Source organism: Equus caballus, chromosome 9, assembly GCF_041296265.1.
Source record: "Equus caballus isolate H_3958 breed thoroughbred chromosome 9, TB-T2T, whole genome shotgun sequence".
NCBI classification, from domain to species: domain Eukaryota; kingdom Metazoa; phylum Chordata; class Mammalia; order Perissodactyla; family Equidae; genus Equus; species Equus caballus.
This window is the reverse complement of record NC_091692.1, coordinates 20,843,233-20,859,132: the sequence shown is the minus strand read 5'-3', so window position 1 is coordinate 20,859,132 and position 15,900 is coordinate 20,843,233. Positions and strand designations below refer to the sequence as shown.

Below are 15,900 nucleotides of genomic sequence, written 5' to 3'. Positions count from 1 at the left end.
AAACACAAGAGCATAGATAAAAGTAAAAATGTAATGAAATAAAAAAGAAGGAATGTTTTAAATATATATTACTTCTGTTTTTAATAAAATTTATATAATCTAAACCAATTAATACAATTGATTTGTTTATATAGTTAGTTTTTAATAATGGCCCTCTTTGACAATTAGCTCACAAAATTCCTAAAAAATTAACAATTGAGATATTCCCTGGGCAGCCTCCTCCTCCTGCTGCCACAGTCTGCCCTCACCAGCCAAAGGATCCCTGTCAGACAATTTTCCTGTGAAAGTCAGGTACCAGCTATTATTGAAAACATTCATGCCAGGCTCTCCAAGTTTTCCTTGATTGGCTTAGGGTTTCCCTCAAAGAAATCCTGCGTTGTCCATTCTTTACATAATAAACACTTGGTCTTCTATGATATAGTCTGGAAGTGGTTAATGGATGAACTTGGAAAAACCAGTTTGGGGCTATGTTTGCTGTAGGAATCCGTGAGCCCTTAAGTATCTACTATCTTGCCTCTGAATCTCAATCTGAATTCTAACCAGGAGGAATTGAATTTTAACACTTTTCATACATTCTGATGACTCCGACATCCTTATCTCTAGCCTATGTTTCTCCTGGGCTTCAATCCAACACCCAATACCTCTCACGAACACAGTAACACCAGACCAACTACCTTCCTCTTCAGATTTAGTTCTCTTCCTTGTTTTCATGTTAGTACATCCAAGCATCTCTGTAGTTCACACCCTCATCATCTGCAGTCCAGTCTAACCATAGTTCACTAACCAGTTTCCCTCTAGTTGTGTTTCTCTTCGACCATCTACCGCTTTTGTACCGGGGTGACCTTACTCAGATACAAAGGTGATGGTGCCAGTTTTGAACCCTCAGTGACTTCATAAGACTTTCTCGTTATGCCTCTGCTTACTTTCAGCCTCACTTCTTTTTTGCAAGCTCTCTCACACCAGAAGCTTCTCTGAGAATGACTTTTGTGGCACCTTGCACATGTCGTGTGTTCAGTCTCCTTGCTCACGCTCTCCTTTTGCCTGGAAGTTCAACTTCTCTTGCTCTTCCCCAGCATTTCAACCTCAAGAACTTGTAACAATCCTTCAAAACCAACTTTTTTAAATGAAGCATTTTATGACCCTTTCTCCCAAAAAGGGATTGATCATTCTTCTTTTTTGGTTTTCCAAACTACTTTGTACATAAATCTACTATTATATGTGTATAATTCTACTGTACTTCCTTGGTTATATGTCTACGTCCTCACCAAAAAAATAAACTATGAGGTATTTGAGATCAAGAAGTAGTTTTATTAATTTATGCATTCTTAAAGTATAACCTAGTGCCTGGAAAGTATTTTTCATTCAATTTTTAAAAGAAATAAATGAATAAATAAAACAGACTTTAAAAATATTACATAAATATTAACATAAATTTTTAAGGTATGCAGTTACGTTATAATGTTTAAAAACTATTAATAGAACAGGACACAAAATTGTATTTCTATCATGCATTTAACTTGGTAAAACATGCTTACTTAGAATAAAACCTGGAAGAAAATATACACAAATTGCTAAAGTCTGTCCTTCAGGATATTAAAATTTGAATTGATTCTCATTCTTCTCTCAGTCTCTTCTATCTCTTTCTCTCCAATTCTCCTCTTCGCTTCACTCTTCCTCTCCTTTCCTCTCCTCTCTTTTCTAAATGTTCTGTCAAATGTTCAAATTTATTTTATAACTACATATATTTATATATAACAATATATATGTATTTTATTTTAGGAGACAGATGGTCCCATATGATTCTCAATGGTATATCTCTTTTTATATGTGTCATTTCTTTGACAATTACTTGGATATAGAATCCTAAGAAATGCTTCCTCATAAAGACAAATTGAAGAGTGGTCAAGATTTCTAGCAAAGCTACACTAAACTCAATTAAACCAGCCTCCAAAATCAGGTTATTGGCATCCCATCTCTCTGTTCTCTATGCTGTCTCCAAACATTGCAGGGAACCACCAAAGGTAATGAAATTTTTTTCAACTTTCCTGATATCTCCCGTTAGTTTTTCCCTAAAATTGTCTTCAAAGCAGTTCCTTATTCTGCAATAATGTATTCTCATGGCTCCTACATAGTTCAACTGGTGGGCAATAAAATCAAGAACACATTTGAAAATCATGGTCAAAGCGAGGTCTAGAGGTTCATGCTTCTACTGACTGAGCATGCCTTATGCTAGACAAAACCACAAAAATCCATGGACAGAATTCCTTTCCTATCTGTGAAGGCAGAGTGTTGACAGGGAAGCTCAAAAGTTCTGCATAGTGCCACCCACCCTCCAGGCCATAAGCAATCCAAAGACAGGGAATATATGTCATCTCTGCACCTTTGGTGCCTAGCATATAGAAATTGCATAATTAATACATGTTGAATGGTATAAGTAGTCAATGCAGAGTCATATCATAACTTTGTGAAATACAGCAGGAGAAACAGCCACTAGCATCAATAAAAAAGCAGTAATTAGAAAAATAAAATTATTGTTCTCTGTTTTGGTATTAAATTTTTGTATAAAGGAAATGGAAAGTCAGAAGAAGCTAGTTGGAGCTGAATTTATGCTAGGCACTATAATTTTCATATGTATTCTATATATATGTATATATGAGATTAGTGATTAAAGAGTAAACATTGATGCCAAGACACCTGAATTTGAATCCTGGTTCTGCTACTGTATAACTGTGTGACTTTAGACCAGTTACATGATGTCTCTATTCCTCACTTTCATCAACTATAATCTGGGGCTGATATTATCAGGCTTGCTTGACAGCGTGTTTGCAAGAATTGAATTAATATACAGAAAGCCTTAGCACAGACACTGGCACATGATAAATACTTTCTAAGTGTGATTTTTAAAAATGTTTATCATTGTCAGTTAAACATTATATCATCCTTTCAAGGTGGGTCTTAGTACCACCATTTTACATCTGAGAAAATCTAAAACTAAATCCATAAACTTGCTGTGCATTTTACATAGTAAAATTCAAATTCAAACTCAAGCCACAGAGGTTTTGCTCATGGATCACAAACAATGCTTTCACAGAACACCCTTTCAGGAAAAATAGGGGGAAAAAAAGGTATATTATATATAAACCTGGCAACCTATAATCCCAAGGAACTATGCTTTTCCAAATATCAGAATTTTCTGGATAGTCAAATTTTAATCCTTATAAACACAAAATTCTTTGGTTTCGACTCTTTATGTTAGTCACAACATGTACCTATCAGAATTTATTTAGGTCTTGGTAATTCATGCTCATTATTATTTTTATCAACTATCATACCGAGCTGTCATAGCCCATGATGTCATGCTCTGAAGAGCCAGTGAGTTCTGCAGAGCTGTTTGCTTCTTCACTTAACGGCCTTCGCCTGTGTCTATTCGAGTTCTTGTATTTGTAGTTCTGAAATCTTACTCTGTCCTCCTCTGTCCTGTGTGACATTCTTCCCAACTCTCTGCTGGCAGTGTGCTTGCCAATCACAGTCCCCTTTCTCCTAGTAATTTTTACTCTAATAGAAATAAGTATATGCAACCAGACTGACAATAATCTTGTATAAACTCAGAATAAGCACAATTTGAGTGGAGGTCTGAAAGGCATAATAGGAGTACAATCCGTACGCTTTATTTGTGAGCTTTGCAAAGACCACTTGCTCACTAACTTGTGCTTCTTGCTTTGTTTTACCAGGTCTGTGATAATGTACTTAGTTAATTCAACTATACAGCAATGTCAACTTGCAAAATTTAAATCCTGAGATGGAGATTTATATAGGAAATTATTCTGAAACCAAAGGACTGTTACAAACCACAGGACTTGAGTCCAAGCTGTCTGTGCTGTGTTGGTCTTCAACGTTAGATGCTGACAAGACATTGAATAAAAAGTTTGTTAACAGATGTAAAGATATACATATATATTTTTGAGAAAGATTGACATCCTGAGCTAACATCTGCCGCCAATCCTCTTCTTTTTGCTGAGGAAGATTGGCCCTGAGCTGAGATCTGTGCCCATCTTCCTCTATTTCATATGTGGGAGGCCTGCCACAGCATGGCTTGATGAGTGGGGCATAGATCTGTGCCGGGGATCCGAACTAGAGTACCCTGGGCCTCCAAAGCAGAACGAGTGAACTTAACTGCTATGCCACCAGGCCGGCCCCATAGTTAGATATGTTTTCAGGAACTTGTGTTTTTCTCCATCAGCAATAGGCTCACTAGGAAGCTAAATACTTATAAGAGAATAATCTCTTTAAGGATGCTCATCCCAGTGCAAAAAGCATAGTAAATACAATAAAATGTTATAATTTTTCTTACAATCCAATCTAATCCCTAATCAGAAGAGAAATGGTGATGTAATTCCTCTAAACTCTATGCCTAAATATTCTAATGCTAATTTCAATTTATTTAGTCATTGGGTAGATTCTAAAATTTATCAAGTTGTAGAGTATTTGGAACAATGTTTCTTCTCCTTTAACTTCATATTGTTTTTATTTCATCCAACAAGCTTTTCAGATTTTTGTTTGTTAGGATTCCAGACAGGCAGAAGAAAAAGTAATATGATACAGTGAAATATTATTAATTACAGTAATCAATCTGTATTTATTTGGTGGTCTCCCTGAGTTTTCTTTCAGCCTTGATTACTTTATTTTGATGAATAATTTTCTTTTAAGCTATGCTTTTATCATTGCATGATTATGTCCCAAAACATTTATGAACCTTACACTTCTTATATTTTCATATAAAAATTCCTCTCTGTAATCGTTGTTAAGCTTTTTCATCAATAAACTTTTACCTCTATGACATTCTTAACTTCCTCATTCCAATATATTATTAATCCTGTATGCAAAATTGTTAATATTGTCAATTTGCTTACCATTCTGCTTATATTACTCGTTCTTCTTAAATTCTTGCCTTTGCATATTAATTATTTCCCACCATAATATCTTCTTTCTTTTATTCTGCTAACTCAAATATCCTCTTTTCTTTGCATCTTCCAGGAAGCCTTTGTGATTTAACCACACCTGATTTTTTTTTTATTAAGGTTATGAAAGTTAACATCCTTGTGAAATTACAGTTGTACATCATTGATTTTTGTATTTTTTTAATGTGGGTCTGCATTATGTATATTATTTGTGCTGCTAAATGTTTTCTTTTGCCTTTTTCATGAGTATATCCTCCATTTTTCAAAACAGAGGGATAAATCTATCAGCAATAGACACCATCTTTTTTTATTCATATTTATCTTCTTTGGCTGAGACGTATTTTTCTAAATTTTATCTTCTTAGTACATGTTATTTCCATTTGATTGACTATTTCTCAAGTATTTGGCTAAAATTCAGGAATGTTAGAGTTGGAATGTGTGTCAGAGGTTATCAAATCTGATCTTATTTTATGAATAAGGACACTTAGATCTAGTGAAGTTAAGAAACATACCTAAGGTCAACTAGCTAGTTACTAGCACTTTGAGGATTAAAATCTGGTTGTTTAATTTTCAGTACATGATTTTGGCCTCTATAACAGGTTGCCACCTCCATATTAAGAGTACTCTCCTTCAAGTCCTTTCGATGTGCTGTTTTAGCAATCCATATATCTTGCCTGAGATTTGCATAGATTAAAGGACCGTGGCCCTGTTTCACGGACCTGCTGGAACAAAGAGATATTAAGTGGCTGACCAAAGCAGCAGAACAAATCTACAAAGGTGTCAAAATAGAACATGCCTGTGCTGTGCTCTCCTTCTCAACGTTATCTAGTAAACTACTGTGCCTTTGTGAGAACAAATTCTATCTTCCCCAGAGGCTAAATAACTCCCTAATGGTAAATTAGTCACTTAGGAGGCACATTAACTCTTCTAGGCCACTGGGGTATCATTACTTTGAAATCATTTGTTTCTAGGCCATTGGCTGCAATGATAGTACACTACTCTAAATGGTACCCTAGTGGCCCAAAAGACCTAATGCACCTTCCTTAGTGCTAAACCTGCTGCAAAGCTCAGGGATGCTCCTGAAATCCCTTCACCTCATAGAACATTTAAGCATTTATTAAGGTTTGCTGGCCCAGGCTGGCACCATATCAAATTGTGCTTTGAGTTTATTTTGATTTCAAAGGTCTTATTTCTGCTTTCACTGATTCAGCCTCCACCCTTTTCCCTTTCATTCAGTATCTTATTCATTCAGGGACCCAGAGTCCTCACACTGCCTCCAGGGGTTCATTTTGCTGTGCCATCAACACTTGTGATCCCTCTTTACAATTTTTCTGTCTTGGCCCCAAACTCCTCCATCTTCCATAACAAAATATATCAAAACTCAGTCCCGTTTCCATAGGGGTCTACACTAGCCAGTTTTTATTAAAGGACAAAATAACTCCCATTAAGATTTCAATAATATGAGTTATTTAATAACAACTTAATAATTAACCACGAAACCATTCAATAAAATTAAATCATTTAATAATGGTGTTAATAGCTAATAGTGAATATATTGCATTGCCTCTAAGACATGCTTTAAATCCATGTATTTTAATTCATTAGACCAAGGATTCATTGATACTATAAGAAATTCAAAAGGTACAAAAAGTTATACAGTAAAATGTAAGTCTCCTTCCCTGATCTGATCCTGAGCCCAGTTCCCCCTTTTCTAGGGCCACTTCTCTTACCAACTATCTATGTTCACATATACACAAATATATATACATATATGTATAAATATTTCTTTAACATAAATGTTAACTTATTAAACACATTGCTATACATCTTACTTTTTCACTTAAAAATACAAATTGAGGATAATTCTATTTCAATAGATACAGAGGAGCAGCATTATTTTGAACAAATATGTGGTTTTTCACTTATGGATATACCATGATTTATCTAACCAGTTCCCTAATGATGGATATTTAGTGGTCCTCCCCGCCCAACTTTTTGTTATTGCAAACAATTCTACATGCAGTATCAGCCTTATATACGTATAAATCAGCCTTTATATATATGTGTGAGTATATATCTATGATGAATTCCTAGAAGTGAAATTGGTGAAACAAACAATATATGCATTTTTAATGTTGATAAATGTGATTAAATAAGCATCCACAGAGTCTGTAACAATTTACATTACCTTGACAACATACTCTATCACCTTTCGATGCTGGCCAATTTAATAGGTGAAAAATGATTTCACATGGAAGAAGTTAATACAGCTGACTTATGGAGCCAAGATTCACAATTATGACTATTTGACATTAAGCCAGTGCTCTTTTTCTCCTCTTAGCCTAGTTAAAGACAAATTTGAGAAAAGAGTTTTCTGTATAACTGCACAAATGACAACACATTTGTACATATCTACTGCATCTGGCCTGAGAAGTCAGGACTGAAATGAAGAGAGGTATGAAGTATTGATAAGCACAAGTGTAAAAGAATAGCGAAATAGAAAGATAACAGGAAGGGAGAAGAAATAAAAGTCATAGCTGAAATAGCACAATGAGACCTCTGAGATAGGGATATGAGACTGATTAAAAGAGAGCGTGGTGAGGAGGTGTAATATCAGTCACCCCAAGATGGAGCTCTGACTTGACTCAACAACCATTATTAGTTCTTGCTCACCAGTCCTCTAGATTCCTTATTCCTATTCTCACAATTATATAATTACAGATTTTCCTTTTGAAACATGTATAACAGACTTTTTACCCCACACGTTCTGCAGGAATTAGTAAGGATCATATCTCTCTGGGGTTCTTTCTTTCTATCTTTTTTCTTTTTCAAAATTTTTTTACATTTATGGATTACCACATTTGAATCAACGGAATTGGCGACAAGTGAAAAGTGCCCCAAAGATTCTCCTTGCGTGAAAAAAAAATGTTAAATAGGATGAGCCAATCTTTTCCAATAAGAAGAGAAAAAAAATGCCCAACCCAACATAATAGTCTTTATAGCCTCATAAACCACAGTACCACCCAAGATGTTAACAAGCTGGCATGTTTTGAGCATCAAAGATAGAGAGGAAACTGTGTTTACATGTTTGGCACAAAAACTAATGAGGAAAGTCAATTGGCCCTTTGTCTTGAGGGTCTGAAGCGCTGAGCTCTAATGTTTGGTTTCTTCGTTGGCACTTGTTCAAGTAATCACTCGTGGCCTGACAAAGCCGCACTTGTGTTTTATTAGTGGCCATGCTGAACTCTCCCGCTTGGGCTGTGTTGTCTCTCAATAGAGCGCTGCAGCAGAGGGCACACTTATTTGAAAACACTAAATCAGAGCATGATGATCTTTGCCCAACCAGAGCAACCCAGAGAACAACAAAAAATGTTGAGAGTACTGTTCCTTTTGTCTGGACAGGGAGGGAGGGCACGAACAGAAGGAAGGTAGAACCAGTGCCTCTGGCTGAGTAATTTGGAAATGGGAGCTACAGAACCTAGTTTATAAAAGAAATCTTTTCCCCTTCTAATCATGGGAGCTACATTAACATCTGAACCTGCCGTAATGCATCCCACAGCACAACCGGCGAGGCCTCTGCTCAAGCCTGCAGTGGCAAGGGATGTCAAGGTGACCCCAGAGGTCTTTCCTTTCTGGAATTCTAAGGTGTCATGAAAGAATAATCATGTTACCCTGAGAGGAAGCTGACTTTGTCTTTGCAAATACAGTCTGGCAGAAAAGAAAAGTTTCCAAAGTAGGTCAAAGCACAGTTTTTGTAGCTTTTCTCATTAGGTTGCTTTTTTTATCTTCCTTCCTGTCTTCCTCTCTCCCTTTCTCTTATATTATTATTATTGTTGTTGTTGTTGTTTCCATTTAGAGATAGGAATGCTTTGGACTGTCCTGGAATTTTTATCTGCACAACTGAACAAGTATCCAAACATTTGGCTGCTATTTTCAAAGTTCTGAACCAGAAACGAAGATTCCAAAATCTGGTTGCAAACAACATTTTTTAAGTGACAGTTTTGGCAGTCTTACCTACAGATCCGTAAAAATAAAACCTAGAACAGTTTGTTCTTAAACTATTTCGAGTACAAGTACTGTGAAGAAAGTACTGAGCTACACATAATTAAATTTATTTTTTAAAGTGACTGAAATTCTACATGTTCAAAATGAGAATTTGGGATAGGTTAAGATACGTCCTTGCCTTTTGCCAAATCCTTGAAGTTCTCTCTGGCTGGCTGCCTCCCATCAGATCTTTTCCTGAAGGGTGTAAGTGTACACTCAGTGCGATCGCTGCCGCTGAACGAGTCAGTGAGGCCTATGCTGAGAAAATGAGAAGATGCTAAGTGAGGGTTATTACTTGGGAAATCACATGATGAGAGTTAAAAGTTTAGAATAGACAGAATTTATTTGGCTACAGTGACATCTATCTATTTTTAAATAAGCAGTATTTTCTTTGCTAATTACTCCTTAAATGTTTACTTTTTAAAATGAAGATGATGCTGGGTCTTAGAATGCTTAGTCTTACAATTCTGTAGCACTTTTTACATAAGCTTCTCAAGCTTTCATTGTTCCTGAAGAAAGGAAAGCATTAATTTTACACGTGGGTAAAGTCATTCCAAATTCCTATTCTTGTTGTTAATAATATTTACTTTTATGTAATGACCATAGGATGTCTGAGACACAAATGACCTGTTGGTAATACAAGTCAACATGTGGAAGCTTTCTACAAAAAACAATTCTGTAAGGAAAAAAATGTTGGTGGTCTCCTGGCCTTTGAAATCCACTTAAGAGGTTGCTAAGTGAATTCGGATACCTGAAGCCTACAGCCTTAGTCGGTGGAGGGAGACAATGTGTTTAAACAGGATTTGCTTTTATTAATAGGCAGTTCTATTCTCGGCCTTGAGATCAAGGGAGATCTAGTGGGAAGAGATAAGCCTCATCCGAACCCCAACTCCCTTCCTACCTGTGCCTCCCTGCCTCCCCATCTCCCCCTCCCATCTTCCTGTGCCCTCCCACCCCGCATTTGCACCCAATATTGTTTCTTGCTACAGACTCTGCTGCAAGAATGTCAGGCATCGCAGCTCACGTTCAGAGCTCAGCTTGCCATGAACGTAGCCAGGGGATGGAGGGTGGGGGGTGAAAAGAGACACTATGCGGTTCCACGGAGGAGCTGTCCACAGCCTGCACTCGGGACGGATGCGCTTCTGCTGCAGAGGCCGCTTCTGTCGATCCGCACCCCATCCTACGTACTGTAACCAGCTGCTCCACACAGAGAAGAGGACGGGAGGGCATCCTGACACACTCTCCTCCATCTCCCACCTTCTGGGATGATTCATTCCGAATCTATCAATGTGGACGTTAAAAGCTAACCACCGTTATGGTCTTTTAAAGAAAGATTTTTTTTCCCCGTAGTAAAATGTATATTCTGCCTAGAAACCATTTGTTGTTTTAATGCCTACAGGACCTTTTCTGAAACAACACGAACTAAATAAATTTACTTGCCACCTAGAGTGGTAAATATGCCTGTATATTAATACAGTTTAAATATACATTATGTGTATTGTGTTTGCTATATTTTACAACATATATTCAAATATATCATAATGTATACATATATACATATATCCTATTATAATCCATTCTTTGTGTAAGCATGATAGGCTTCAGAACTAGCTTGGTCACGAAATACACCTTACATATTCAATGCTTTTAAGTCATGGGGGGCTTCACTCACCAAATTTAGCAGAAGAATCAAGGCCAACCAAATAGATTAATAACAAAAATATACCAACCAATGTGAATTTCACAGTGCGAACTGTATCTCATAGAATAAAGATAACAATTCTGTGCTTTGGAGTCCCTCTGTTGGCATGACCACTATGTCATCAGCTGGAGGATTCCCCAGGAACGATACAACTTACGGCTGACATATTAGAACAGCTGGATGAGGGCAATGCATTTAAACAGTGAGTCAGGTGATAATGTATTCCCCTATTCAGAAAATTGGACAGGTAGAACAAGGATAGGCAGGGAAAGGGTCAAGAGAGGGAATCTTGGGTAATTTCCTGCTAGAGGTGAAATATTTTCAGAAAATTGTTCAGATTACAAAATGGAAGTTGTTCAGAACCAAGCACCCAAATTTGAGCAGCACTATGAAAATTGATCCTGAAGGATAATGAGGAAGAAAATACTTTATCATCTCCTGAATGTATTGTCAAAATGACATACAGAATTATCTTGCTTAAATAACTATTTTTTTGTATAAAGTGTTTATCACAGTTATAAGAGAATGAAACCAGAAACCACTGATGTATGCAATCAACACACAGTAGATTGTGTACATCAAAGAAACGCAGGCTTAATAAAACAGTTCCACAGTCTATTTTCTTTGAGGACCATTGCTGTCTTGTTTCTCTATCACTTTAAAGACAACAAGGAAAATAAATAACTCAAAATATTACATGCTATTTAAACATAGACTGCAGATACTGATAGCATCATTTTTTTGCAAATACAGTTTGTGCATTAATTTGTAAAATATGACTTTAGAGGCATTTAATAATAGCTAATGAATTTCATTCAACACTTGTCAAAACGCTAACCAATAGTATCTATTGTTTAGTTTGCAAAAATTGCTTAAAAATAGAATTGCCATTACTCAGGCTATGACGGAGTAGAACATGACAATTAAGTCAGTCAGCTACCTGGGGCTATTGATGCTGGAATTCTGTGGACGTCTACAGGCTATTTCATCACTGAAAAACAGCCAATTTAAAAAATTTAACAGAGATCAAGTTTTCATATAACCTCTGTTGTTTTAAAATAGTTTCAAAGATAGTGTTACCCATCTTGTAAAAAGTTAGAAATTACAATATGTTCCTAATAACTAAATTTGACATATTTATGAATTGTCAGTAGTCTCAACAGAAATTCAGAAACGATTACCAGAGATTTTCATTAAAATTTAAGGTCTATAAATAACAAATAATGGCATATTTTATTTTTTAAAGGTGAAAAATGATAAAAATATTTTTGTCATTTCCTTTTGATGAATTCTGCCCAACGTCATCATTATTTTATTATGAAATCCAAATAATAGCAGTAAATTTCTCTTTACTGTGCCTGTGCTGTTAGATTGCTTCCAACTATATTCTGAACTACTACATTTCTTAAGTTAAACTTATTTTTTTGTAGGATCTGAGGCTACTTTATAATTAGTTAGACTCTTACCACTTAGTGATTATTTTAGTAATTAAGGGATATACCATACTGGGGGTGTCATCATTTATCTGTGTTATTTTTCTCCATCAAACAGAGATGTTTGATTGTTAGGCTGGACGTAAAGCAGGAGATCTGGTTGGCAAAATGGTTTAGGACTTTTATTCCTTTGGTATTATAAAAACAAACAAACTTATAGTCATCTTGTCTTTCAAAACAATATACAGGAAAGCACAAATATTCCTGGAACTACTCAAAGAAATCATCCCACAGTCCTGTTCATAGCTCTTAGAAAATAAAAATATAGCTTTAAAGTTGTCGAGTCCTTCCCTTAATTTAATAGCTGATGTTTTAATATAGATCTTGATGACCTGATGCTGTGATCTCTACATGGTACAATTTTTTGACCTTCGGAATTATTCATAAACTGCAAACATAGTCCTGTGTTTTAAGCATGTCTTTGAAGTCTTTGACTAGATTCAATGTTTACAAGGATTCTCTCTGCATGAATTGGGCCATGTTACCATACAATGTCCTTAAACCAAAGAAAAATATGATTATGTATCAACACATATGATTCATCCTACTTCTTCAGGATGAAAGAATAATTTGACTCAGCCTTTTAGGAACTGTTGATATATAGTCATAATTTAATTTTTCTAAGTTGACTCTCTGCAAGTATCTAACGTAATGTTTCTTTGGAAAACATAAGGCCTTTAGTAAAAATCCATGGGGTCTCTTGGCCATTTCAACCATGTAAATAGAAGATAGATTTTCCTGTCTCTAATTTTCAACAATTCCAAGGGCTCTATTGAGGAGTAAGATAATGCAAATGGACCAAAGCTCCAAGCCAGGCTTCTGCAGAGAAAATCTGAGTCCTGCAAGTTCGATTAAGCTAGCTAATTTTCAGTCCAACAAGCTAATTTCCAGACAGACTCTTCTGATGTTTTCCCTCTGTTTGTAATTTGCATCATTAAATAGCTTGGTGTTTCAAAGCAGCCACGGTACTAAGGTCACAGGGCTTTGTGTTAAATAGCAACCACCTCGATTTTTTTTAAAGAAGAAACAGAGAGCAGCTGATCCTGCTGTAGCATGATTTTCTTTTTTTCTTAGTGGGAAGAAGCTGAAGTGTCTTGTGGATCACAGAAATTTTGCTTTAGTTTGGAGAACAGCTTTCCTCAGTGTCTTTGTGCTCCAAAAAGCAGCCCAGGATCACAGGTGGCCTTGATTATCAACATTTTTTTTAATGGTGTCCCCCTCCCTTTCCTAGAACAGCAGGACATCTCCCTGACATGAATATCTCATTTTAAGCCATTTTAAGCGGCACAAAATTCAAAAATCTTAAAGAGATATCCAAAACCTAAATTTAAAAAATATCTACCATTGAACTTCAAAGGGTAAAATTGGTTAACAAACATTACTGATACTACAAAAAGGATATATAGGCAGATATGTAGAGTTATGACCTCTCATGGCCAATTTTCCCTAGAAGGTTTTCAAAGGATTACTTCTAAAATAACATGGCAAATACGGAGAAAGCAGGAAAACACCTCTTCCCTCTTACCTATGCCTCTCCAGGAGAAAATAATTTCTCTTTGTCTCTCTGGTCACAGGAATATGTACTTTGGCTCATTGGCACCCTGGAGCACTGTTTCTACCCTGCATGCTGACATTGGTGCTAGTATTAAAAAATCTTCAATCATATAACTCCAAGCCATTCATATTAATGTGCCTGAGTCAAATTACCCTTTCTATTCTGCAGGGGGAAGAAAGACCATAAAATGCTCTCTGAATCCATAAGGACAACCCCATTGGCACAGATGGGAATTTTACTCTGAAGTGACAGCACTGCTTTCCTGAAACATGACCTAACGACTACAAAGAGTTTCTTTGGAAGCACCAAATTTTGTCATTGACCCCTCTTTACCATATCACGCTCTCCTGAACCACTCCATAGCAATGTTCCTGGGAAGTTAAAGATGGCTCAGAAGAAAAACTGTCATCTTTAACAAAGAAAGGCAAGAGATGTTTGTCGTGGGGGAAGGCCTAATTTAATTTACAGTATCTCTGGGTTTCTATTTTGACTGAAGTTGTTTTCAGCACATTCTCTCCATGTTACCAAAAGTTAGAAAGTATATTTTAAGAAATGCCACCATTTTTTATATTTACTGAGAACGACATGCTCAGGGATTTATTTCCATGAAAATGTAGACCGCAGAATTTAGAAACACACTATGTAGAAGAATTCAGCATGTTTTAGGATACCACTAAAATGTAGGAAAGCTTTTGCCAGACAATAATGAGATCTTAACGTTGTGAAGCATACACATGAAATTGTGTCCTTTCATTGACATTAGTTTTTATTTGTGACAGGTAAAGTTGGGGATTATAAAACATTCTGCTCTTGGAAAGAATACTTGTTTTAAACTATGGTTCACTAATGCCAATCTCTTTCAAGAAGTAATACTGTTCCCTCCTCGCTGGTCCCTCAGCGATTTGATTTCTGGATTAAATATAATGCTTCCCCCTCTGCATCATACTCTCTCTCCCTCAGTAGAATGTTTCCAGCTTATGGCTGGGATTGATTCCTATGCAGCACTAACACAATGCTTGCCACATTTGCCGAGCCAATTGTACGTGAAATTAAAATATATTTTCTTTTTCTTTTCAGAACTGTGTCATGGCATCTTGTTACAATGTTTCAGTTATTTTGAAAAGCTTTGATTTGTTGGAGGAAAGGCAAGAAAGTCTATAAGGCCCCTCCAGCAAAGACACAATGCAGATAAGATCCACCATCAGAGCAGGTCTGAAGAAGCAACAGAGACCAAATATTCATCTGTAGGCAGCACATACGAATGCTCGGGTGCAAACAGCCCGATGCTATTTAAATGGATGGATTCTCATGTGAATTTACCATTCACTCTCCTCTAGGGATGTGAGGACAACGGGAGCAGATTTAGTTATCTATCTTTACTTGCCTCCTTAGAGCCCACAGAAGAAAATGAAAATGCTTCAATAAAATAAGTGATGCAAGAAAGATTCTTTGGAGTGCATTCTGATGTGGGCAAACACGACATATTTAATTAGTATTATATCCCATCTTTTAAAAGACATCGAGATGTGAGCTATGATGATTACCTTTCAACAACTAAGAGCTGCTAAACTTCTCAGGTAACCGTAACTGTGACTGGCTCTCAGCACAGACCACGATGCAGGTCACACAATAACAAAGTGAGAACTGGAAACTTACTGTTTTCATACTTCTCCAGGGAACCAGGCTAAAGAGCGGGCACCTATGTTGGAAGTTCGTGTGAGGGAAGGAAAATCTGCTAAACAGCTGCGTTAACTAGATCATGAAGTGACTTGGGGCAGGTAACAGATGTGTTACTAAGGGCTTTTGTTTATCCATTGTACTTAGGTGGGAGAGAATCATCAGGCTTTTAATTTTGTTCAAGAAAACTAGTCTTCAAAAAGCAGTTTTTTGGCCCCCAGTCTATCAGGCTGCGCAGAATTTTCAAAGCAGCGCAATGTTGTAAAAAATGCCCTTTTAATCAGATTACCCTTGGCGAACGTCCCAAACTCAGGCTGAAGTGCAGTGCTTGTGGTTTCTCAACAGCTTACACTAAGCCTGCACCATGGAAATAATCTACTTTTAAAACCCAGGAAACAAATCGACTGCACTAAGGACATAAGTCGCTGTCATTAGGGAGTGATTAGGCTAAACATTTTTATACACTCTACT

At 36.5% G+C, this 15,900-nt stretch overlaps 1 long non-coding RNA gene across 1 annotated transcript in view; it reads left to right on the top strand.

Moving 5' to 3' along the window:
• Positions 1 to 15,195, top strand: part of LOC138915381 (uncharacterized) — a 122,289-nt gene extending 107,094 nt beyond the window's left edge. The window contains exons 3-4 of the long non-coding RNA XR_011421251.1: positions 13,921 to 14,176; positions 14,830 to 15,195. This is a non-coding gene — a long non-coding RNA (uncharacterized lncRNA). The remainder of the gene's footprint in view (positions 1 to 13,920; positions 14,177 to 14,829) is intronic.
• The last annotated feature ends 705 nt before the right edge of the window (positions 15,196 to 15,900 follow it).